This window comes from Amborella trichopoda, chromosome 13 (genome assembly GCF_054954075.1).
Source record: "Amborella trichopoda isolate Santa Cruz 75 chromosome 13, AtrichopodaSantaCruz75HAP2 v2.0, whole genome shotgun sequence".
NCBI lineage: Eukaryota > Viridiplantae > Streptophyta > Magnoliopsida > Amborellales > Amborellaceae > Amborella > Amborella trichopoda.
In genome coordinates, this window is record NC_142348.1 from 7,440,673 (window position 1) to 7,464,411 (window position 23,739).

Sequence of the window (23,739 nt, forward strand, 5' to 3'; positions counted from 1 at the left end):
AAGTCTTATTTTTAAAAGGAAGAATATTAGAAATGGAGATGCAGTAGGATGTTGTTGGTCATGGTTCCGTGAAGTCCAAATTCAAAGTTAGATGGATCGTTTGGCGCGAAGATTTTCTTGATTATTTATGGGTTAGATTTCTTTTAAAATCTTTATTACATTATGATTTTCATACATATCCTAATTTATCAACATTTAAAAGGATAAATAGAACCAACAAATCACCCAAATACGCTTGGGATAAAGAAACCGTATGGGTGGTTCTTGATTTATACGAGTTCATGTAAAGTTAATAAATACATAAAAAGGCCCTTATACACTACAGATTCATTTTCCTTTAGTTAGAGAGTGACCAAAGCAATCGTTAGAGAGAGGGCACAGGAGAATCTGCATTCTTCAAAGGCTGTCTTTGAGGTAAGTAGACGAAATCTGAATATTGGGTTTTCCATTCATGTCTTTCATGTACTATCTTCATTATGTAACAGGTAGATCCTTACGTTCTTAATGGTTTCTTTTCCACTAGAGAGTCGTATTCATTAGAGAGGCGATATTTCAAACTCGTATCAGGCGATATTAATGCATTTAGAAGTACACCATTAATGCATTTAGAAGTTATTTGTACTCTCCCCTTTCCATCTCTTTGTTCCTAAACCTAATTCGTCCACAGTGAAACTTCGGATTTATAGCCATGACCAGATTTTATGAAAAAAGATTTTATGAAAAAGACAAAGAGGATTTGATGGTGGAAGGATAAAGAAGAAACAGAAGAGATCAGAATTGAAAGATGATGTGGTTGGAGATGATTGCAAGTGATGTTAACGACGAAGAGGAAGATGACGGAGATACCGGTAGGCTCGATTTTAGTTCTTTCTCTGCCGATTGATTCTTTTTTCTCTCTCTTCCTAATTTTCTTTCTTCCGTTTAACTACAGCAAATTTGTGGGAAATGGAATTTTTATTTTAAGATGTGAGTGTGCTGTTGTTTCTTCTAGTAGATGGTTTTGATTATGGGATTTCTAAGCCCTCACAATGGTTCATGACTTAAAAAATCTTTTACATTATGGTTGTGGTTCATATTATTGAAAGTTTTGGAAAGGAAAAAGAAAAAAAAAGAAAAAAAAAAAATTCATATAGAGAAAAAGCCCTCCCAATGGTTCATGCCGTAAAAAATCTTCTACATTGTGGTTCATATTATTGAAAGTTTTAGAAAGAACAAAAAAAAAAAAAAAGAAAAAAAAAGAAAAGAAAAGGAAAATATTATGTTTTATATTTCATTCCCTTATTTTCTTTTTCTCACAATTCCCTCTCTTTAGTTATTTTTTTCAATTTATTTAATTTACGTTGACTTTAATTTACTAATTCAAATTTCTTTAATTTACATTTAATTTATGTTTATGTTAAGTAATGCTATTTGTTGTAATGCTATTTGTTGTAGGCACGAGTGTTTATTTAATGTTTTAATGGCCATATGCTCTAATGTACCAAGCTCTTGTAACTTTAATCATTTTCGATGCGACTGTTGAGGCTTACTTTCTTTAAAGGATTATACTCAATAAAATATTTTGACTCATTTATTTTCTGGGATAAGTTGACTCTCTTTGGATCATAAGTCCTCCCAACTGGTACTGAACAAAGCTAGTAAATTTTCCTAGAATATACATTTGTTAAGAAAATATTTATATTAATTTCTTCAGTAAGATCGTGGAGAATGTGCGTAGATTGTCCGGTCTTATGTTGGGAAAATGACCACACTTGTTGTTCTTGATTTTATCTGGGAGTGGCTATCGTGTTGTTTGAATTTTATGAGCTTCAGACAGATCTAGTCAAATCACCCCGCTATGCAGGAATGTCAAACCTATAGGCTCAACTCTGACTGGCATGTTTAAGTATAGCCATAAGTACCTAATTTGAATCTACTTTGCTCCCTGATCTTTGAACCTCTGCTTTAATGGCAGGAGAATGATGTTCCACTCTTGGTGCTTTGATAATGTGAGAAAGATGCGGCTTCTATTTTGATTTTCTATGGTTTGATATGATAAATTTTGATAATTGAGATTGTGAAGGGCGTTTCCTCTTGAGTCTGAACAGTCATGGTGTATATATTGCTGCTCTGATATTATCAATCTCCAAGCATTCATGTCAGTGTTGTGATGTACTTCATAGAGAATAATCATCGAATTATTGTTTGACTGCGAAAACTACTAGAATTTCATTATTTGAAGCAATTACGCATAGCCCTATTTTAGTAGTTCTCAACAAATAGAAATATTTTGCATAATTGTATACCTTTATTTCATGTTCATGTGACAGATTTTATTGATATGGGAAAGGAGTTGCAAGACGAGGACGAATGGCGAGTGCATCGTCGGCCTTTCCATCCACGAGAGGAAGAACAAGATGTGGAAGACTTTGAAAGGTTAATTAAAAAAAAATATGGTCGATCAGATCATTTAAAACACGAGGAGGAGACTACATAGGTTGTGCAACAAGCTCTTTTGCCCTCAGTGAAAGATCCAAAGCTGTGGATGGTCAAATGCGCGGTATGTCGAGCCAGTGAGGGAGAGAAAACAAAGTAGGAGGACATTTCCTTTAATTGTTTTTGTTATATACTCTTAATTTTGATGTTTTATGTTTTTATTAGATTGGCCATGAAAGAGAGGTGGCTTTCTGCTTGATGGAGAAATGTATGGATGTGCAATCTCAAGGAATAAAACAACAGATAAAGTCGGTTATTACATTGGATTATTTGACGAATTATATATACATTGAAGCAGACAAGGAAGCTCATGTCAAGGAGGTATTTCCCATCTATAACTTTTATTTGTGTCTACGAACTTCATTTTCTGGTTTTTGTTTATACCAATACCGGGTCCAGGCTTGTAAAGGAATGCGACACATCTATTCAAATACCAAACCGATGCTTGTTCCAATCAAAGAAATGACAGATGTTCTGTCAGTTAAGAGTAAATCTGTTGAGCTTTCGAAGGATACATGGGTGCGTGTGAAGCTTGGAACTTATAAAGGCGATCTGGCAAAGGTATACTTGTCTTTCATTTTCCTCTCTTGGGTTATTCTTACTGCTTTTATGGAAATTTATGAATGCCAACCCCTGCAGGTTTTAGATGTTGATAATGTGAGGCAAAGAGTTACAATAAAGCTTATCCCAAGGATCGACCTCCAAGCTTTGGTTAACAAATTGGTAATCTTCTATTTGTTTTCCCATCTTCATATATCACTTCCTTTTTGCATTGCACTTTGGTTTGTAATGTACACGACATGGTAAGCATCTTACTGTTTGACTCTTCTTGATAGATACACCTTATGATGGACCATTTATTGATTGTGTCAGGAGGGCAACGAGGTCGGGAAGAAGAAGAACTTTGTTCCTCAACCAGGGTTTATCAACACCTGTGAGATGAAGTAAAATATGATATACTCCCTTTGTGCATTTAATGACGGAAAAGTATACTACTATTTTGCAAGTGGCTATGGAAAACTATCATTCATTTGGTCCTCACCTCTCATTAAAAAAATGGATGGTGATGACCTCAATCAACCATGACTTTTTGAAGATATCACAGCCCATTGTTACTTTACATGTTTGAGTTCAACTGGGATCGGTTGTACCTTATTATTAATTTTATAATTTCAGGTATATGCATATCCCTGTTGAGCGAAGGCGGGATTCAATTACGGGGGAATACTTTGAAACTATTGATGGGATGATGTTTAAAGATGGCTATCTTTATAAAACTATGTCAATGAAGTCTATTAGTTCTCAGAACATACAACCCAGTTTTTATGAACTAGAAAAGTTCCGGAAGCCTGGAAAAGATTCAGATGGCGATATGGCCAGTTTGTCAACCGTGTTTGCAAATAGAACAGCGGCCCATTGTATGAAAGGAGATTCGGTAATCGTCGTCCGTGGTGATCTCAAGAATCTGATGGGATGGGTTGAGAAGGTTGAGGAAGAGAGTGTCTACATAAGATCGAAGATCCCATGCTTCAAAGTAGTTATTCTCTGATTTTTATGTTTCTAAAAGTTCATAATAAGTTGTTCATCTGAGTATTATATCATAAATCCTGCTACATGCCTTTCAGGAAACCCTGGCTGTTAATGAGAAAGAACTCTGCAAATACTTTAAACCTGGAGATCATGTGAAGGTAGTCTCAGATGCTCAGGAAGGAGCTACCGGTATGGTTGTCAAGGTGGAGGGACATGTTCTCATCATCTCATCGGACACCACCAAGGAAGATGTAAGTAACTTCGCAATTTTGTATACATGTCGCTGGTCATAATGGGTGGCAAGAGTGAATTTCTTTTAGTTTGTAAGACTCATTGACTCATTTTATTTGCGATTGGTGTATTCAGATTCGAGTTTTTGCTGATAATGTGGTGGAAAGTTCTTAAATAACTTTCGGTATTACAAAAATTGGAGATTGTGTTACATAGTCTAGTGAAATTGGAGTAAGTTGATATTCTTTTTGTTAATAAATACGAAGATATTTTTTGACATGAACAGACTTTTATTGCGTTTTTCTTTTTAACATGGTGGAGCCAAATGTGTTGCAGTAACTCCAGCTGTGGTGTCATCATACGTGTAGAGAGTGATGCATTTCAGGTGAGCATGTGTGGCCCTAAATTTTTTTCACTTACATTTTAAATTGTTTTAAATGTTTGGTGGAACAGTTGCGTTTTAAATTCAAAATGAGCATTTGAACTTCTTTCTCAGGTTCTCAAAGGAGTTCCAGAGAGAGCAGAGGTTGTTTGGGTTAAGTCAAGGGAGATTAGAAAGAAGATAGAGCGGAAGCGTAGTACCCAAGATCGCTATGGTAGCACAGTATCTTTGAAGGATGTTGTTAGGATTCATGAGGGACCCTCTAAAGTAATATTCTAATATCTGAACAGTTAAGATGAAGCCAAACTCTTTTCTTAGTAAATAATTGTATGTTACTATTCTGTAGGAGAAGCAAGGCCCTGTGGAACATATTTATAAAGGGATTCTGTTCATACATGATCGCCATCACCTTGAAAATTTTGGGTTTATCTGGGTGGAAGCTCAATCCTGTGTTGCCATAGCTGGATCTTGTCGAAGTAGTGAGAGAAGTGTATGAAAGAAAGACCTATGTAATCGTTTTCAAGGGAATACAATTTTTTTTTTTTTTTATTGATTATAATCACCCCATTTTATTTTGGCACAAAGATTACATACATATGGTCTTTTACAATAAATAAATATTTCAAAATAAAACAGGACAACAATAAAAATAAAACTCAACCACTTGATGCCAATTTTTATAACTTAATATTATGCTTGAGAATATAAAATAAAAGAGCAAAGTAAGTAAAAGAGAAGATGTCGGAGATTACCTCTACCGGGCTTATTACACCCCACACCGAGTCACCACATCCAATGGCACTGGATCAGCAGTCTAGCTTCAATCTTGAACCGGGATAGCTGATTTCGGCCAAACTAGGTAACCACCCATAAAATCTCTTCTAAACCTTAACCCCCAAAATTAACTTAGGCTCCTTCCAATTTTTCCAACTTTTAGTTTCTTCTTAGGTCAAAAGAGGAGAAAGAGTAGTGGGGCATGCTCCTCTAGGAGAGAGAGATGAGAAAGAGAGATTAGGAGAGAGAGTAGTGGGGCATGCTCCTCTAGGAGAGAGAGATGAGAAAGTGAGATTAGGAATGAAAGAGAGGTTGTTGGGGAGACAGAGGTTGTTCCCTAACTTTCGACGGTGATGAGCATCGGTGAAATCACTGTTATTTTCGCCTATAGGCGTTGCTGTATATATATATATATATATATATATATATATATATATATATATATATATATATATATATATATATATATATATATATATATATATATATATATATATATATAACACTTAAACATGCTCTCAATTTACCAATCAAGATCAGACACTAATAATTATAACTTTTAGTTGCACTATACTATGGACTATTTTGTCATTTCAAGAATATTGGCTTGTATTTATCCTTTTTTATTTTTGTAATATCAAATCAAGATGAAATTTGGAGTCTGTGTGCAACTCAAGCATAGGTATAAAATATACAAACTAGGTCAGCTAAATTAAAATAACGAAAATACCTCTCAAAGTTGTATTTCAATCATTCTATTTTTAATATTTATTTTACATTTTAAACATGCGCATGAAGTTGAAAAGTATGGTTACCAAAAATTTGAGCTCAAACCTCATTCTAATATATAAAAATAAAATAAAACTGAAATACTCATACATGCTCCCAACCGTCTCCATTTGGAGGTGCTTGTAAACACATCATTATTTTTGTTTTACTAATCTTGACCATCTACTTTATTAGACATATGGTGGTTGAGCTTTGATTTTAAAATCTCATTCAATTAACAAACATTGACCACGAGTCAATGGTAACTTCAATGAAGGGTTGAAATAGGCTAAATTCCATATTTCCAGGTATCTAGAATTCTAGGTTCATTCAAGCACAAGTCCAAAACACCATAGAACTTCCAAACAGGTTATCAAATGTAGTATTTTTCAATTCTAAATATGAAATCTTGTAAATAGTTTTTTTTTTAAAAAAAAAAAAAACAAAGAAAATTTTCATACAAGACAATCCCTTGGCAAAAAAATTCAAGGCATTGGTCTGCCTAGTAAACTCAATGTGCCAGATGCAAAAACAAAGGACAGATCCAAAAAGACCCAACATGGTTTCTTAGGAAAACTACAAAATTGTTTCACAATAAAAAATCCAGATGATATAGGAAATAAAGCACCAGCAAATTTGGTTAAAGTTACTATACAAAAACTTAAACGTTGAAATTTACCGGCGGCGCATGCCCCTCCTAGGGCAAAGGAGGGCAGGCCCACCACCGCGTTCACTGCCCATAGCACTTGCAGCAGCCTCACCTTGAGCACTCTCTGACTTTGGGTTTTTGACAGTCTCATCCACACTAAGAACAAGGCAAGCTGCTTCTGTTGCAGCATTTATGGCACTGATTTTCACAACTGCAGGTTTCCATACAAAGTTAGCAAATGTATCAGTGATGCCACCGGTGTTTATGTCCACACCATAATGGGCACCTTCCCCAGATGGTAGTGGATGTTTCTGTCTGAGCTTGTTCAGAACATCAGTTGCATCAAAACCAGCCTTATCACATGGTTGGCGTGGGATAATCTCAAGTGCTTTGGCATATGAGTTAATAAACAATTGAGATTTCCCTGCTATAGTTCTCGCATGCTGTCTCAGGTATCTACTTATCTCCATATCAATAGCACCACCACCAGCAACAACAGTCGAGTTCCTCAGTGCTCTTCTCACAATCATAATGGCATCATGAAGGCTTCGTTTTGCCTCCTTGATGAACTGATCTGCACCACCACGTAGAACAATGGTTGCTGTCTGGCCACTGGTGGGACATCCACTAAAAATGTTGAACCTCTCATTTCCTACTTGCTTTTCTTCAAAAAGCTCATAGCATCCAAGTACTTCATCAATGATGTTATTGACAGTGGTTTGCACAGTCCCACCAGTTGCGGCAGCGACCCGCTGCAAATCCTCCTCTGTTACACGACGAGCACAAAAGATATCGTGATCGGCAAAGTACTGTGTTGCCAGATCACCAATAGCCAGACGTGAGAGAACTATCTTTGCCCCAGATTTGACACATTTATCCAACTTGTCAAAAATGATATTCCACTCAGCATCAACAATAGATTGACACTGAGCCTGATTTCTGCATTTTCTTTCTCTGATTTCACCTCTAACTCTTTAATAATAGAATTTTAGGATTTGAAAACGCTTTCGGTTGTTGTTCAAAGCCAGCATACGAGAATGTCTCTTTAAATGCAAGTCCCTTTACAAGAAAAGAATCTTTCATGTTTCCATCAGGAACTTTTTCACACCAATTAAGTTCAACCTATCATCCTGTCCTATGGCCATTTCAGCATCCACAACCATTGAAGCAAAAAATTCCTTTTCACCACCTATGAGTGTTGAAGAGAGGGTTGTTGCAGCACACTTTTGCAACAGATCTTTCTTCTCTTCAAAACTTCGGCCCTCTATGCTTACTGCTAGTTCCTTAATTTTGTTCATTGCCAAATAGGATGCAGTATGATAACTGTGTATTAGATTCCAAGGATGCACCCCATCCTCAATAAAAGGCTTTGCCTCTTTTAAAAATTCTCCTGCAAGAAGGACTACAATAGTAGTCTCATCACCGACGTCTGAATCTTGAGAATTAACAATGGCAACAAGGGTCTTAGCAGACGGATGAACAATATCGAGAAGCTTCATAATGGTGGCTCCATCATTCGAAATGGTGGTGTTCCCCTTATCATCGGGGATAAGCTTGTCCATTTCTGGAGGACCTAGGGTTGTTCTCACTGAATCAACAACAGCTGTGCAAGCATTGATATTATTGATCAGTTGTGGCTTCCCATGGGAAGTGTCTGTTCCCTCCTTCAAAAGTATGATCTGGGGTTGCATCATGGCCGCCATTGCAGAGAACATAGTGAGATTCGGCGTTCACTCTTGCTTGATGGGTTTTGAGCGACGAAAGGGAGAGAATCATAAGTGGAAGGGGTCAAAAAATTAAAATTAATCATTATTAATGCAAGGGACAAAATATTCCCAATATTAATTATAATGTGTGCAATCACATACTTCTTTTGTGTTCTCAGTGTAAAGATCATTGGTTTTTTTTCTTCTTTTTCCCCTTATTTGAATGTGTACCATATATGAAACATATATTACATGTACCATAATGTAAGTCATGTTAGTATACATGCGACGATTCTTTCATGCTTTTCCTTCGTGGCAAGATTCTTTCATGCTTCTGGCCCTTTATTGCTATGTATGGGTCTAAATGAAGCCTTTAACAACACAGTTCTTCATATATTTCCGTATACAATAATGAATAAGTTTATTTGAGAAAGCATCACTGGGAATTTTTGTAAGTTAGGCGGCTTAAGGCAACGTGCAGCGGATTAGGTCCTTGGCCCTTGCTCAATTTGGTGGAGGTTGGCCAGCTAAGAACTTCCCAATATAATTTTAGATATACCACATAGGATATTGGGGGAGACCACGAGACATGTTCATTTCCGAATATAGAAGTAACATCGGATTAGATGTTCCGCATTATCCATCCGGTAAATCAATGGTTAATTTTTCTAATAAGATTGTATTAAAAATATGTAAATGTAATATACATTCTTTACTAATTTTATAACTAAATGTTATAATAAAGTTTATAAAAAATTAAATATATTATATTAGATAAATGGATTTGTTTATCTTGTTCCTAATTTCTCTTTCTTGAAGGTATATTTGTTTAGCTTTTTGTTGAGTGGTTGAAGTTATATTCTCAATCCTAAAATTAAATATATTTTAGATTTACTCAATAGAAATTTAACGTATCTTCAAATACAAAAATAAGAAATATTAAGTTCCCATAACTATGGAAAGATTTGTTTTATATGATTTTAATAAGATTAAAATTTATAAGAAAAAAGAGTAAATAGCAATATGGAATAATTATATGAGGCAATAAACTCACATGCAAAATATCAAGGTCCCACAATAATAAGAAAGTTGGCTGGGATAACAAAAAGGGATTTGCAATGCATAAGTTTGTTAGAAGGGTTTTAAATAAAGTTTTTCATAAAACTTTTACTAAATATTATAACTTGGATTAAGCCATGGAACGGGGGCTAAATTACCAAAATGACATAATAGTTTCGAACCTTGAACACGAAATTCATTCTGGACTTAGCATGAAACTTAAATAAGTACACATGTAAATGAGATCATTTGACCACTTCAATAATTTTGTAAAGTGATTTAAATATGATTTTTTCCTTTTTTTTAATGCAATTAATTTTTTTTTAATTTTACTGATGACCATAATTTTAAACTAAAATTAAAATACGACAATAAGGTTTATGAAATGAGTAAATACCACACTTAGCATTACTCCTCTTTCAATAATAACTTATGGGATGTAAAATATGTGATCAGACGTATAGATTTGTTTAGCTTGTTATTAAGTTGTTGGAAGTTATATTCCTTGAGCTTCTTATTAAAATTGAAGTTTTGTTCTTATTCCTAAACTGTGATATATTTTCTATTTATTTACAAAGAGACCTTTTGTATGAGGGGGCCACAACTATTCCCACTCATTAGATGTCAAATTAGATGGCTTGGGTATTGGGTGAGTGTGGCGATTAAAGGCTTTATGAGTGCTTGTAATAAACGTTTTGAAATGATGGATCATGAACTTAGTAGGGGTGTGGTCATGTGAGTGCCATATTAAGTAAATGATATTTGTTGATACCAGACTGAGCCTGGCTAGCTAGGAAAGTCGGTTAGAAACAACCTATATTATCTAGGCATAGAAAACTCTCCGATAAGGGTTCTAATAAGTCATTCCTTGATGAGGTCGGAGTATATCCGAATAAGTGAGCTGAGAGACCGTGTGACCCTTTTGTGTGTTGGTGGCCTTTAAAGACGATGATCAAAGCCTCATCTGCGAACCATTACACGACATGCATATATGATAGTCATTTTGAAAAAGCGAACCACCTTTTAAGGTGAAGCTTATGCATGTGCGAGAGATACCACCACTATGGATCATAAGAGTTGTGATCGCATCATTTCTAAGTGACCTTGGTACGCCTCTAGGGGAGAACCTGAAATCCACAAACTAGCATAATGATCCTTTGGTTTATCTACCAAACTTTGGACTATGGATCATAGGAAACAGTGGGTCGGTTTGATAAAGCAAGTATAGATCGTAGTCCACAGTTGAAAGTGGAGTGTCCTAGCATTTAATTATTTAAGTCCTAGATTATATAGATCTTTTTCCCATTTAATAAATTTAATTATATTTTTTTGAATGATATATGACTTTTAGAATTATTATTTAAATTTTTCTAGATCTCTGGATATTTTATTTATCAAATTTTAATTTATAAAAACATATATATTGATTTTAAATTGATTTAAATATTCACATTGAATTTTATGAATTTTTAAAAATCATAATTTATTTTAATACGTTAATGGGCCCACCATTGCATGTGTGTAAGGGCCTATGAAGTACCCACCTAGGGTGGCATGCCCCACCCTAATGAAACTTTCCTTGTGTTAGTTCAAGCTTTGGCTTGAAAAGAAAGCTTTGAAGGGTTTTGGAAAGATTTTTTTTTGAGGAAGCTTTTAAAGGATTTAAGACTTATGCATAATTTTGGTAAGCACGAATGGAATTATTTTATTTCATTTGAGAAAGTGATTTAAGAATGGGGGATAAATGTTCTAGCTCCTTTCATGATGTTGATGGCCCATCTATGGAATGGAGGACTCAAATCTCTTACCCCACAAGTCACCCAAGATCAATGGTTCATATTCAATCTTGCAAGAAGAGGCAAGTCAAGAAAACCCTAAGAAACCCATTTAAGCACTATAAAAAGAGATGGATCCCTATCCAAATCTCGACACCTTATCTTTTACACCTAATTTCTATCTCTATCTCTCTCAAATCGCACAAAGGGGCATGCCTCACTTAAAATATCTCTTTCGAAAAAAATTTTCTCTTTCTCCCTCAAGAGACCCAAAGGGACATGCCCACTCTCTTTTCTTCGATATCTCTCTCATGGTGGTTCTCTCAACTCTTTCATGATCTCTCATCTCTCATTGGGGTTTTAGACTATAGGGTTGTGGAAGAAATTAGAAGTATCTCTATCTGAAACTAAGTTGTTAAGGGGATTCCCATATGGATTTGAAATTTGTGATAAAGGAGTTCATAGTTCCATTAGAGGTTTGGGCTAAACTTGCTTTTTTGGTTTGAGATAGAAGATTGATGATTGATCCTGTACCATCTGATGGTAGTGACTCGATGTTGGGTGTAAAACATCCTGTTGAGATAATTTCGAATACTCTCTTTTTGTCTTTTACTATATTTAATTATATACTCTTTATGTTGTCAAGCATATAATTTCCAAAATAATAATTAAGTTTTTCAAAGAGGAAGAAATGGCTTTTTTTTTCTAACGAGGCATTTGAATAATATTTGTCATAAAGCTTTACCAAGTTGGCATATTTCCTCTATTTTAAGATGAAGGATTTCATTTATACTAAGTTCCCTAAATTCTTCCTTTGAAAGATCACTTACTACACATCTTCTCAACCAGATTAGAATAGGGTGCGGTTTGTATAAGGTGTCAACCTTAACGATTCAATTAAGCTACATCTTTCAAAGCTCATGGAAAGATGTAATTTTGGTTTTTGAAAATTTCAATGATGACCTCAAAAACTACTTCACGGTTTGATTATGAAATTTGAAACTAAAAACTGGTATAGATCAAGTAGATATACAAACACATGAAAATCTTGAGAATAGACGGTATAACTAATTTATTGCAAGCTGTACTACTTTTGGCACTTGAAGATCTTTTTCTTTTCACATCTATACATCTCGATATTGATTTGATCAGTTAGATAGCTTTTCACCATCAAAATAACATTTTTTTGATAGATTTTTGAGGGATGCAATTTGTCTCCAACTTAAGATTTGCATCTTTATATAAACCTTTTCCTTTAGAATATGGCCATTTTTATAAAATTTATCTTGGAAGAACTACCTCACGGTGCACGTATTACAACGTTATACACATTCAAACAAAAACCACCCGTAATATTAGGGGTTCAACAATGTGGTACATATGTGTGTTCCATCTGGTCTCAGAGTTACCCCTTTTGTTTTTGATTCATAGCATGCTTATAATTTATTTCTTGATGAATCTCTTCTTCAGGGTACAGATTCACTGCCTTCAGGATTTGATAGGCTGAGATATCCAAGTCCGCTGCCTAGAAGTGACTCTCAACAATATTGTATGTTCTTCTACTTACCATATTTAGAGGAATTTTCTACGGTACTTATTATGGGCTCTAAAGTCTCTCGAGGTGGTTAAAGATAATCATAATGAAATGAGGGAAACAATTCTGTATTTTACACTGACTTTTCGAATTTATAATATTGCAGTTGGGGGAAGGGGTATAGGGGAAGAGATGCTTTGGTTGGGTTTGGGAATACTGTCAAGATTCGTGTGGGTCCCTTCAAGGGCTACCGTGGTCGTGTAGTAGATGTTGATGGTTGAACTGTTCGAGTTGAACTGGACTAACAGTTGAAGGTTCTTACCAGTAAGTACTTTTGTGTTATTATTGGGATTGCCTTTTGTGTGGGTTTTCTTTTATTTTTTACAAAAGGGTATGTTCTAATATGCAGTTAATAAGAATCAAATTGCTGAAATGGTTAAAATGGTTATTGCCTTTCCTATTATTGTTTGGCTAAGAAGTTTACACTGTTTTTGAACATTGGTTTTTATGTGCCTATGAGATGAACTTTTATGTGCCTATCAGGATTCATCTCAACAGTATAGTTTGGGACACGAAACCCAATGCTCCACATGACTCCGATGAGAGATGCAGGAGGTATGCATTTATTGTGGTGGTCTTAATTTTTAACGTTCATGAAATAATTCCCTATTACATCAACATTTTGGTTTTAAAGATTGATGTAAATTTAATTGATGACTTCTTCTGTACAGGGGCCGCTCCAATCCATGATGGAATGCAAACTCCCATGTGTGACCATGCATGGAATCCTTGTGCACCAATGAGCCCATAAAGGTATAATGTGAGGTCCTTTAGGCTTTTAAAGTTATGCAACCCTTCTCTTTCCCATTTTGTGTAAAAGAAAACTGTTATAATGGAAGTTTCCAGAAAAAAAAGACAGGCTTGAACTTCGAAAATTTTCCTCAGCAAACTTTCTAAAACTTAGACAAGTTGCAAGATCGATGTTCTGTATACCTAGTATCTCAGTCTGCTAAATGTTCTAGTGTAGGGTCATGTGCTATTGAGCAATAAGTATACTTGTAGGTAATTAATGAGGTTGTTGTCATGTTAATCTTTTTTTCTCATTTTCTCTGTCAACAAAGATAAGAAGATAAACTTGCTGTATTTGTATTTAAATTTCAGAGAGTCGTATCCATTAGAGAGGCGATATTTCGAACTCGTATGATCAAGAGGCGATATTAATGCATTTAGAAGTTATTTGTACTCTCCCTTCTTTTTTCTACTTAATCAGCAAAGCCCATCTCTTTGTTCCTAAACCTAATTCTTTTGCAGTGAAATTTCGGATTTATAGCCGTGGCCAGACATTAAGAAAAAGACGAGGAGGAGTATGATGGTGGACGATGAAGAAGAAGCAGAAGAGATCAAAATTGATAGATGATGTGGTTGAAGATGATTACCGCTTGAGAAAACGCAAGTTGACCTGGTTCTGAGTTGTTGGACGATATCGCAGCTATTGCAAGTGATGATGATGACGAAGAGGAAGACAAAGGAGATGCCCATAAGCTCGATTTTAGTTCTTTCTCTCTCTATTGATTCTTTTTTCTCTCTCTTTCTAATTTTCTGATGTTTCTAATTTTCTTTCTTCAGTCTAATTACTGCAAAATTATGGGGAGTGGAATTTTTATTTCAAGATGTGAATATGCTGTTGTTTCTTCTATTAAGTGGTTTTGATTATGGGGTTTCTAAGCACTCACAATGGTTAATGCCATAAAAAATCTTCTAGATTGTGGTTCATATCATTGAAAGTTTTGAAAAGAATAAAGAAAAAAAAAAAATCATATAGAGGAAAGAACAAAACAAGAAAAAATAAACATAAAAAATATAAAATAAAAAATAAATAAAAATAAAAAAATAAAAAGAAGGAAAATATCATGTTTTATATTTCATTCCCTTATTTTCTTCTTCTCACAATTCCTTCTCTTTAGTTTAGTTAATTTTTTCAATTTATTTAATTTAAATTAACACTAATTTACTTAATGTAAATTTCTTTAATTTATGTTTATGTTATGTAATGCTCTTTGTTGTAGGCATGAGTGTTAATTTAATGTTTTAATGGCCATATGCTCTAATGTACCTAGCTCTTGTAACTTGTAATCATTTTCGATGAGACTATTGAGGCTTACTTTCTTTAAAGGATTCTACTCAATAAAAAAATTTGACTCATTTATTTTCTGGGATAAGCTAACTCTCTTTGGATCATAAGTCCTCTCAACTGGTAATGAACAAAGCTAGTAAATTTTCCTAGAATGTACATTTGTTTTGAAAATATTTATATTCTTTTCTTCAATAAGATCATGGAGAATGTGGGTAGATTGTACAGTCTTTTGTGGGGAAAATGATCATACATGTTGTTCTTGATTTTATCTGGGAGTGGCTATCCTGTTGTTTGAATTTTATGAGCTTCAGACAGATTTAATCAAATCACCCTGCTATGTAGAAATGTCAAACCTATAGGCTCAACTCTGACTGTCACGTTTAAGCGTAGCCACAAGTACCGAATGTGAATCTACTTTGCTCCCTGATCTTTGAACCTCTGCTTTAATGGCAAGAGAATGATGTTCCACTCCTAGTGCTTTGATAATGTGAGAGAGTTGCGGCTTCTATTTTGATTTTTTATGGTTTGATATGAGTAGGAAAATAAATTTCTATAATTGAGATGATGAAGAACGTTTGCTCTTGAGTCTGAACGGTCATGGTGTATATATTGCTGCTCTGATATTATCAATCTCAAAGCATTCATATCAGTGCTGTGATGTACTTCATAGAGAATAATCATCGAATTACAGTTTGATTCCTAAAAATACTAGAGTTTAGTTATTTGAAGCAATTATGCATAGCCCTATTTTAGTATTTCTCAACAAATAGAAATATTTTGCATAATTATATACCTCTATTTCATGTTCATGTGAAAGATTTTCTGGATGTGGGAAATGAGTTGCAAGACGGGTGCATCGTGGACCTTTTCCACGAGAAGAAGAACAAGATTTGGAAGATCTTGAAAGGTTAATTAAAGAAAAATATGGCCCATCAAATCACTTACACAGCTTGTACAACAAGCTCTTTTGAGCTCTGTGAAGGATCCAAAGCTGTGGATGGTCAAATGTGCAGGAAAGAAAACAAATGTCGAAGAGGAGACTACACAGCAATAAGCTCTTTTGCCCTCAGTGAAAGATCCAAAGCTGTGGATGGTCAAATGCGCAGTGTATTGAGCCAGTGCGGGAGAGGAAAAGCGGGAGAGCGCGGTATGTGCAGGAGAATGTTGAGCCATCCATTCCATAGATGGGCCATCAACATTATAAAAGGTGCATGGATCATTATCATCATTTTCTTAAACCATTTTCCCATCAATATATTTAAATAAATTAAATCTATCATAGATATAGTGCATACCATAAAATTGCATATTCCATCTCATATTTTCCATAAGAATATTTCAAAAATATCAGGTCAAGATATTCCTTCAATAATCAAGATAAGATATAGTCAAAAATTTTTAATCAATATTTGACCATATACTACAAGATAGAGTTACCAAATTCCATAAACTTGTACTCAAAGTAATCAGGAAGAGGCATCCAAGGGTGGGGCGTGCCACCCATATGAGGCACGTGGGGCCCCACCTAATACCCACATGGTGGGCCCATGTGCACTATATTTTTTATAAATATTTTAAACTTGAACAAAATGAATTTTAAAACATTATAACTTTGTAAATTAATAACTTCATTTTTATAAGTCTAAAAATAATAAATAAAATATCAAATGACTTATAAAAATTCAAATAATAAATCTAAAATAATTTAATAATAAAATGAACACAATTAAATTAATATGATGGGAAAATGATCCATATGGTTTTAGGAATTCAATCTGTAATTATGGGGCATTCCACCTTCAATTGTGGACTACAGACCACTCTAGCTTTATCGAACTGAAAAAATGTTTTCCATGACCCACAGTCCAAACAGGAGCTCATTAGCGAGTCACCAAAGTGTTTCTCATGACCCACAGTCCAAGCAGGAGCTCATTAGCGGATAACCAAAGTGAGTCAAGGGGGTCGCAATCCCAGTCTGTGGATTATAGGTCCTCCCCTAGAGATGAGCCAATGTCACTATGATCTGATGCGACTACAGCTCTATGGTGCATAGAGGTATCTCTCGTACATGCATACGCTTCACCCAAAGGTGGATATCTGGCTTTCTTGAATGATCTATCGATATGTATGCTGTGTGATGGAACATGGATGAGATTTTGGCCCCCGTCTCAGTAGGCCTACAATCACACACAAGGGTCACATAGTCTCTCGGCTCACTCATCTAGGCATAAGCTCCGACCTCATCAAGGGCTAACCCAAAACCCTCCTTGGTTAATTCTTTATGCTCAGGTACCTTGGGTTTTCTAACCGACTAGCCTAGATTGATAAGAACATTCTGGTATAGACAAACATCATTCGCTTAGTATGATCATCGAGGGATCGCACTCCCACTGAGTTTATATTTCACTATAATAAAAGTCTTTCAATACACACTCATAAGGCCTTTAATGGTAAGAAGATAAACTTAATGCATTTGGATTTAAATTTCAGTATCGTCCTAGACCTTGCACATTAAGCCAGTAAAACACACTAATTATGAACAAATGATAAACTTTCATTTAAGAATAAGGAAAGTGGGCCAAGCTCGCTTTTGCACCAAGGTTCCCCCCGTCTAGTTCACAATATGTTATGCTTTTGTTTACATGATTGGGATAATTGCTTCTTTCCTATTAAATCTCAGGTTTGTGATCCGATTGATTCTATTGTGTACAATTCATGGATTCAGCATTCAATCTCATGTAAGCATCATTCTCGGATCGCTAGGTCGCTGAGTCAGATATGCCTTGAATCATGAAGCATGCCACAGTTTAAAGTGGATCTATGTAACCTGGCATTTATGTTCTCTCTCAGCTGAGACATTGTGTATTCCCTTCATATCAATATATAAATCGGAATTTTATTTCAATGATATACCATTAGTTTATAAACAATTACAAATCATATAAGTAGGACAGTAATACAGTTTGAATCAATTAATGGATGAAACTAAGAAAAGCTAAGGGGCAAGGAGCTTTCAAAGGGTTTCCTAATCTTTCTCGCAAAGATGAGCAGTTGTCTGGTTTTCAAGCCAACCTAGATTTTAGGCGAGAGGGAGAGATTCATGTTTTATCTATATGAGGTTGCCCTAACAATGAAACTGAGGGACACCTCAAAAATTCACTTGATGATGTTATTTCGATACTGAAACCCCAAAGCCTATCATCTCAATACATTGATGCAAGAAAAGAAAAGAAACAACAAGGAATTAAAAAAAAGCATTAAGTCTTGAAAATAGTGCATTTTGTAATGCATTATATTAACTGTTAATTTTCAAGATTTTCAAATGTTCATAGATGTACATGATCTACACTCTTTTTTAAGCTTTAAATTTTTAAATTAAAGATAAAAATAAATTTCTAGCCATTTCAAAGATTTTTGACGCTTAAATGATATCTTTTGATACTATTTGTAGTTGTGCCTTTGATGGTTTAGGGCCTCAGCCGTATACAAACCACACCGTTTATCCAAATGTGTTTTCTTGCCACGGTCCTTACCATTTATGTTCCAGGAAATATCCAATACTCGATTATGCCTTGCAAGCACCACTAGGCACACAAACAAAGGTTGAGCCATCTCCATTAATGGAGTGAAGATGAGCCACTCTCTGTCTACTAGGCTTACTCTTGATATATAAATTCCAGGATCCTCGGTTATTACTTGCAAGCACAACTAGACACACAAACAAAGGTTGAGTCATCTCCATTAATGGAGTGAAGATGAGCCACTCTCTGTATACTATGCTTACTCTTGTAACATAAATTCCAGGATACTCGGTTATGACTTGCAAGCACACACAAACAAAGGTTGAGCCATCTCCAGTAATGGATTGAAGATGAGCCACTCTCTTTCTACTATGCTTACTCTTGAAATATAAATTCCGGCAAAATAATGTGGCTTGCCTCCACCATTCATTGATAACATGAATGCTGCAGGGTGATTATATGTATACCATTAGGTGTTTTGTATAAAGTGGTTAGGGCTTTGGCTACATGAGTTAACAAACCCAGGTTTATATGTCAAACGTTGATTATGTTAAACATGGTTTAGGACGTATTGGGATGATTTTGAATGGTACCTAGGTTGTACAAATCTCATTTTGGATCATCTTTTCGTAAAACCCGGTTTGTTATTAGGGGTTGTTTGCTATATGGCTTTGAATGGTACCCATGTTATTCAAATGTCACGTTTGGATCATATTTTTATATAACCTGGTTTGATATTGGGAATCGTTTGGTATGCGTGAAAGTTTTACAGGAAAATATTTATATGTAAAATATTTACATATACAAACAATGAGTAAGGATCCTATGAGATCCTCCCACATTCATATGTGTAGGATCCCAAATGATCACCATTAAATTTGGCACATATCTCTAAAAAAGTTAGTCCTTCGGGGTACTACACACATAGGTGTGGGAGGGTCTCATAAGATCATTATTCGCAAACATTTTATATGAAAAGATTATTTAAGCTTGTTTTTTTTTTTTTGAGCTGTAAGATTACTTAAGCAAGTTTATTCCCATGTTTGATAAACACAATCGTAAACATGCATACAGAGAGAGAACACATCAAATATGAAATTTTGAGATAGTTTCTTTATCTAAAATATTGAAATAGAAAATTTTATATAGTTTCTCTCGCGAAAAAATTTGAGACAATTTCACTCTCTAAAAGTTTGAAATTTCAGATAGTTGATAATTAAACTCTCCAAATATTTTGAGATAGTTTGTAGTCTTAAAAATTTCCAGTAGTTTCTCTCTAAATATTGACCTAGTTTCTTTCACTATAGTTTTAAGATACTTTACATCTCTACAACTTAAAATTTGTAGTTTTTTCTTTGTCTAAAAACTCTGAGATAGTTTTTTTCTATAAAATTTTTTAAGTAGTTTCTCTCTAAAATTGGACATAGTTTCGCTCTCTAAAATTTTCAAATACTTTATATCTCTAAAACTTGAAACTAAAATTTCAAGAAAGTTTCTCTCACTAATTTTTTTAAGTAATTTCTCTCTCTAAAACTTTATATAGTTTCTCTCTCAACAAATTTAAGATTCTCTCTCAAAAACTTACAATTTGAGATAACAATTAAATGACAATATGCTTGTACGAGGCAAGTAAAACTAACTAAAATGCTCCAATTTGTTCAGGGTTCTCAACCATTTAAAGGTAATTCGGGTATTTTTAATACATATTTTAAAGAGTTATTAGGGTGAAATGAAAAAAATTTAAAAGTAAACATTCTAATATTAATTAAGATATTTAGACCTTCTTAATGATGTTGTAAAGCGCTCTTATCCCTTTAATGACATTTTCCCTTTATTTATGGGCAATGCAATTATGATACATCTTCTGCATATATAGCTAAGGGTAGCGACGCATGACAAAAGTAATATCTCCTGTGGAGAGAGCTTTAGAGTAGGGTACATGTTGATAAAAACCCTATAAAATGGGAGTTTAGGATGACAAATCTCCTAAGGCAATTAAATATGTCTCTCTCCTTTCATAAATAGTTTCATTCTTATGAAACATGGACAGGTATGTCCATGGGTTTGACTACGTGTCGATACTTGGGTGATACAGTAATTGTGTCACCCTGAACGCATGTTCATATTTATTAATTTGGATTTCAAGTTTTTAAATCCGAGATCTTACTCTCTAGAAATTGGATGGTTCTTTTTCAATCTTGAGGTGTCAATTTTTTTAGCCACATAAAGAGTCCTATTTAATATTTTTTTCTCTTTGAGAATGGTTGTCAGGTTCTAGAGCCAAAAGGTGGGGTCCCACAATATTAACCCCAAAGGAGCATATGCACAATATGCTCTCTCTGAACCAACAAGTGTTTTCATTATTTTCAATGTCAGATTCCATGCTTATGAAAACGGCCTATCTGAAAATCGCCATAATTGGGTAAAAAAAGAAGAAAAGAACACACTATTTTGCCTTAGTTCTTGATTAAACAAGAAAACCCTTACAACTTACCCATAATCAAGAACTAATGTTGAACAAGTTTGCTTTTATTGTTTCTAGTAGCCATCTGCAACATGTTGCGGCAATCTCCAAATAAGAGGGTCGACAAATGAGTGGCGTGTAACAATTAAAGTGTTCAATCGCTATTATATTAGAAAGTTATTTTTAAGAGAAAATAACTTTTTATTCTCTATTTTTAACTTTCATATCACTTCTTATCCTCTATTTTTAACTTTCATATCACATGAGGTCCAAAAATTAAATATATTACTTGTAAGTAAAAGGTCTCTATCTTTTCTATCTTACAATCCCCTGGACCATAAAATTTTGACCCAAGCAAATACTAAAATAACACCCTATTTAAACTCCATCTCTCTCTCTAAAACTCCATCTCTCCTTCTCCATTTCTCGTGAGTTTACCAGCCCAGGGGTTTTGCTTGAGCTCAAACACGAGCACACCTTCTTATGTGTGTAAGAGAGATAGAGTTTTAGAGAGAGAGAGATAGAGTTTGTGCAAGCATTGATATTACTGATCAGTTGTGGCTTCCCCTGTGAAGTGTCTGTTCGCTCCTTCAAAAGTATGATCTGGGGTTGCATCATGGCTGCCATTGCAGAGAATGGAGTGAGATTCGGCGTTCACGGTTGCTTGATGGGTTTTGAGCGAGGAAAGGCAGAGAATCATAAGTGGAAGGGGCAAAAAATTAAAATTAATGATTATTAATGCCAGGGACAAAATATTCGAAATATTAATTATAATGTGTGCAATCACATGCTTCTTTCATGTTCTCAGTGTAAAATTCATTGGTTTTTTTTCTCTTTTTTCCCTTTTATATTTGAATGTGTACAATATATGAAACATATATTACATGTACCACAATGTAAGTAATGTTACTATACATGCAATGATTCTTTTATGCTTTTCCTTCGTGGCGAGATTCTTTCATGCTTCTAGCCCTTTATTGCTATGTATGGGTCTAAATGAAGCGTTTAACAACACAGTTCTTCATATATTTCCGTAGACAATAATGAATAAGTTTATTTGAGAAAGCATTAATGGGAATTTTTGCAAGTTAGGCGGCTTAGAGCAAAGTTCGGCCGATTAAGTCCTTAGCCTATGTGCAGTTTTGTGGAGGTTAGCCAGCTAAAGAACTTCCCAATATAATTTTAGATATACCACATAGGATAATGGATACCACATAGGATATTGGGAGAGACCATGAGATATGTTTTGGTCGTTCTTTTATGAGGTTCTCTAGACTGTCAAATGTTTTGTCGCTTCCCACAACATTATCCTCTCTCACACTTAAGAGAGCCTCAGATATTCAATTTCACTATTTCTGATCATCAAGCAAGCTTGATGTTGGCGCATTTCACTATTTCTAATCATCAAGCAAGCTTGATGTTGGTGCACATCGCTCGTTGTGAGCACTTTTGCGAACCAAAAGTCCGGCCAATACTTCCGCATGAAGGCCGCTGCTTATCAAAAACAAATCAGAAAGAAAAAATGTAATTAATTCATATATCGAAATTCATCAAAATATACCCAAGAGTTAAAACTATTTTAATCATTTCTTTTGAAATGATTTTAAAAATCCTATAAAGAAGCACCTGATCATAATTTTGAATGGATAACTCATTAAATACTTGCACACATATGCAATAGTTGTTCGAGATCATTTTTGTCTGACCTAGGGTTGGAAATGCCATGCAACTTCATACATGGAAATGGATGACAAGTCATCCATTTGGAGCGAGTGTTTTTTAGCTCTTTACTCAATGCAAATCAACTTTATAATGAATTGAATAGAAAAACTCATTTTTACTCATGCAAAATGACATAAACCGGTATAGAGTAATGTTTTGTATTCTGAGTAAATAGATCTGTCATGGTAGAGTCAAAAGCATTCGATATATCTAGAACTTGGATATATCCGTATAAGGTTATTTCGGTAATTTATATTATCTGTCTGGAATAGATCCGTATATGGGTATATTTATATATAGTATTCTGGATTGGATATATCTGGGACTTAATATATATCTGTACAAGGGTATTTCGTTAATATATACCATCTATCTAAGATCGACATATTTCTGTACATGCGTATTATCCATAAGTCGTTATTTTGATAATTTGTATGAGACAAGATATATATCCGTATAAGGGTATTCAGTAATTTATACCATCTATCTGGATAGATGCGTATTTATTCATACATGGGTATTTTGATAATTTGTACGGGACACTATATATTATAGATTATATATATTGTAGAATATTGTAGAGATGGAGTTCCTTTCGAGGGTTAAGGGAAAAAACTATATATATCCGTACATGGTTATTGGGTATTTATCCATAGATGAGTATGATAATTTGTACGGGACTATATATATATATATTGTATATTTATTGTGTATTTATTGTAGAGATGGGTTCCTTTTTAGGGTTAAGGAAGGGAACAGAGAGGCGTAAGAAAGAGAGCGATTATAACCCATTGGAATAGGGCTCTAATCTCCATTGTCAAAGCTCTCTGGGTTGTGGTTGGCCATTTCTCAATGATCAAAGCTCTCTCTTGGTTGTGGTTGGTTGTTTCTCTATTGCCAAAGCTCTCTAAGTTGTGGTTGTCTTACTCCATTGCCAAAGCTCTTTGCGTTGTGGTTTCATTTCTGAATATAGAAGTAACATCGGACTAGATGTTCGACATTTTCCATCCGGTAA

At 34.6% G+C, this 23,739-nt stretch overlaps 1 long non-coding RNA gene and 2 pseudogenes across 2 annotated transcripts; 2 read left to right on the forward strand and 1 right to left on the reverse strand.

Moving 5' to 3' along the window:
* Positions 1 to 255: 255 nt before the first annotated feature.
* LOC18423911 (putative transcription elongation factor SPT5 homolog 1) lies at positions 256 to 5,114 on the forward strand (annotated as a pseudogene). Its single transcript, XR_016047209.1, has 12 exons — positions 256 to 848; positions 2,310 to 2,539; positions 2,641 to 2,796; positions 2,875 to 3,036; positions 3,115 to 3,198; positions 3,349 to 3,419; positions 3,652 to 4,009; positions 4,101 to 4,256; positions 4,372 to 4,467; positions 4,573 to 4,621; positions 4,733 to 4,885; positions 4,965 to 5,114. The product of XR_016047209.1 is annotated as a putative transcription elongation factor SPT5 homolog 1 (transcript).
* Positions 5,115 to 6,835: 1,721 nt separating this feature from the next.
* Positions 6,836 to 8,561, reverse strand: LOC18423939 (T-complex protein 1 subunit eta pseudogene; annotated as a pseudogene).
* Positions 8,562 to 8,918: 357 nt separating this feature from the next.
* LOC110008530 (uncharacterized) lies at positions 8,919 to 14,594 on the forward strand. Its single transcript, XR_002283494.2, has 6 exons — positions 8,919 to 9,162; positions 12,820 to 12,898; positions 13,050 to 13,207; positions 13,427 to 13,498; positions 13,615 to 13,696; positions 14,195 to 14,594. It is a non-coding gene; the product is annotated as an uncharacterized LOC110008530 (long non-coding RNA).
* Positions 14,595 to 23,739: the final 9,145 nt, after the last annotated feature.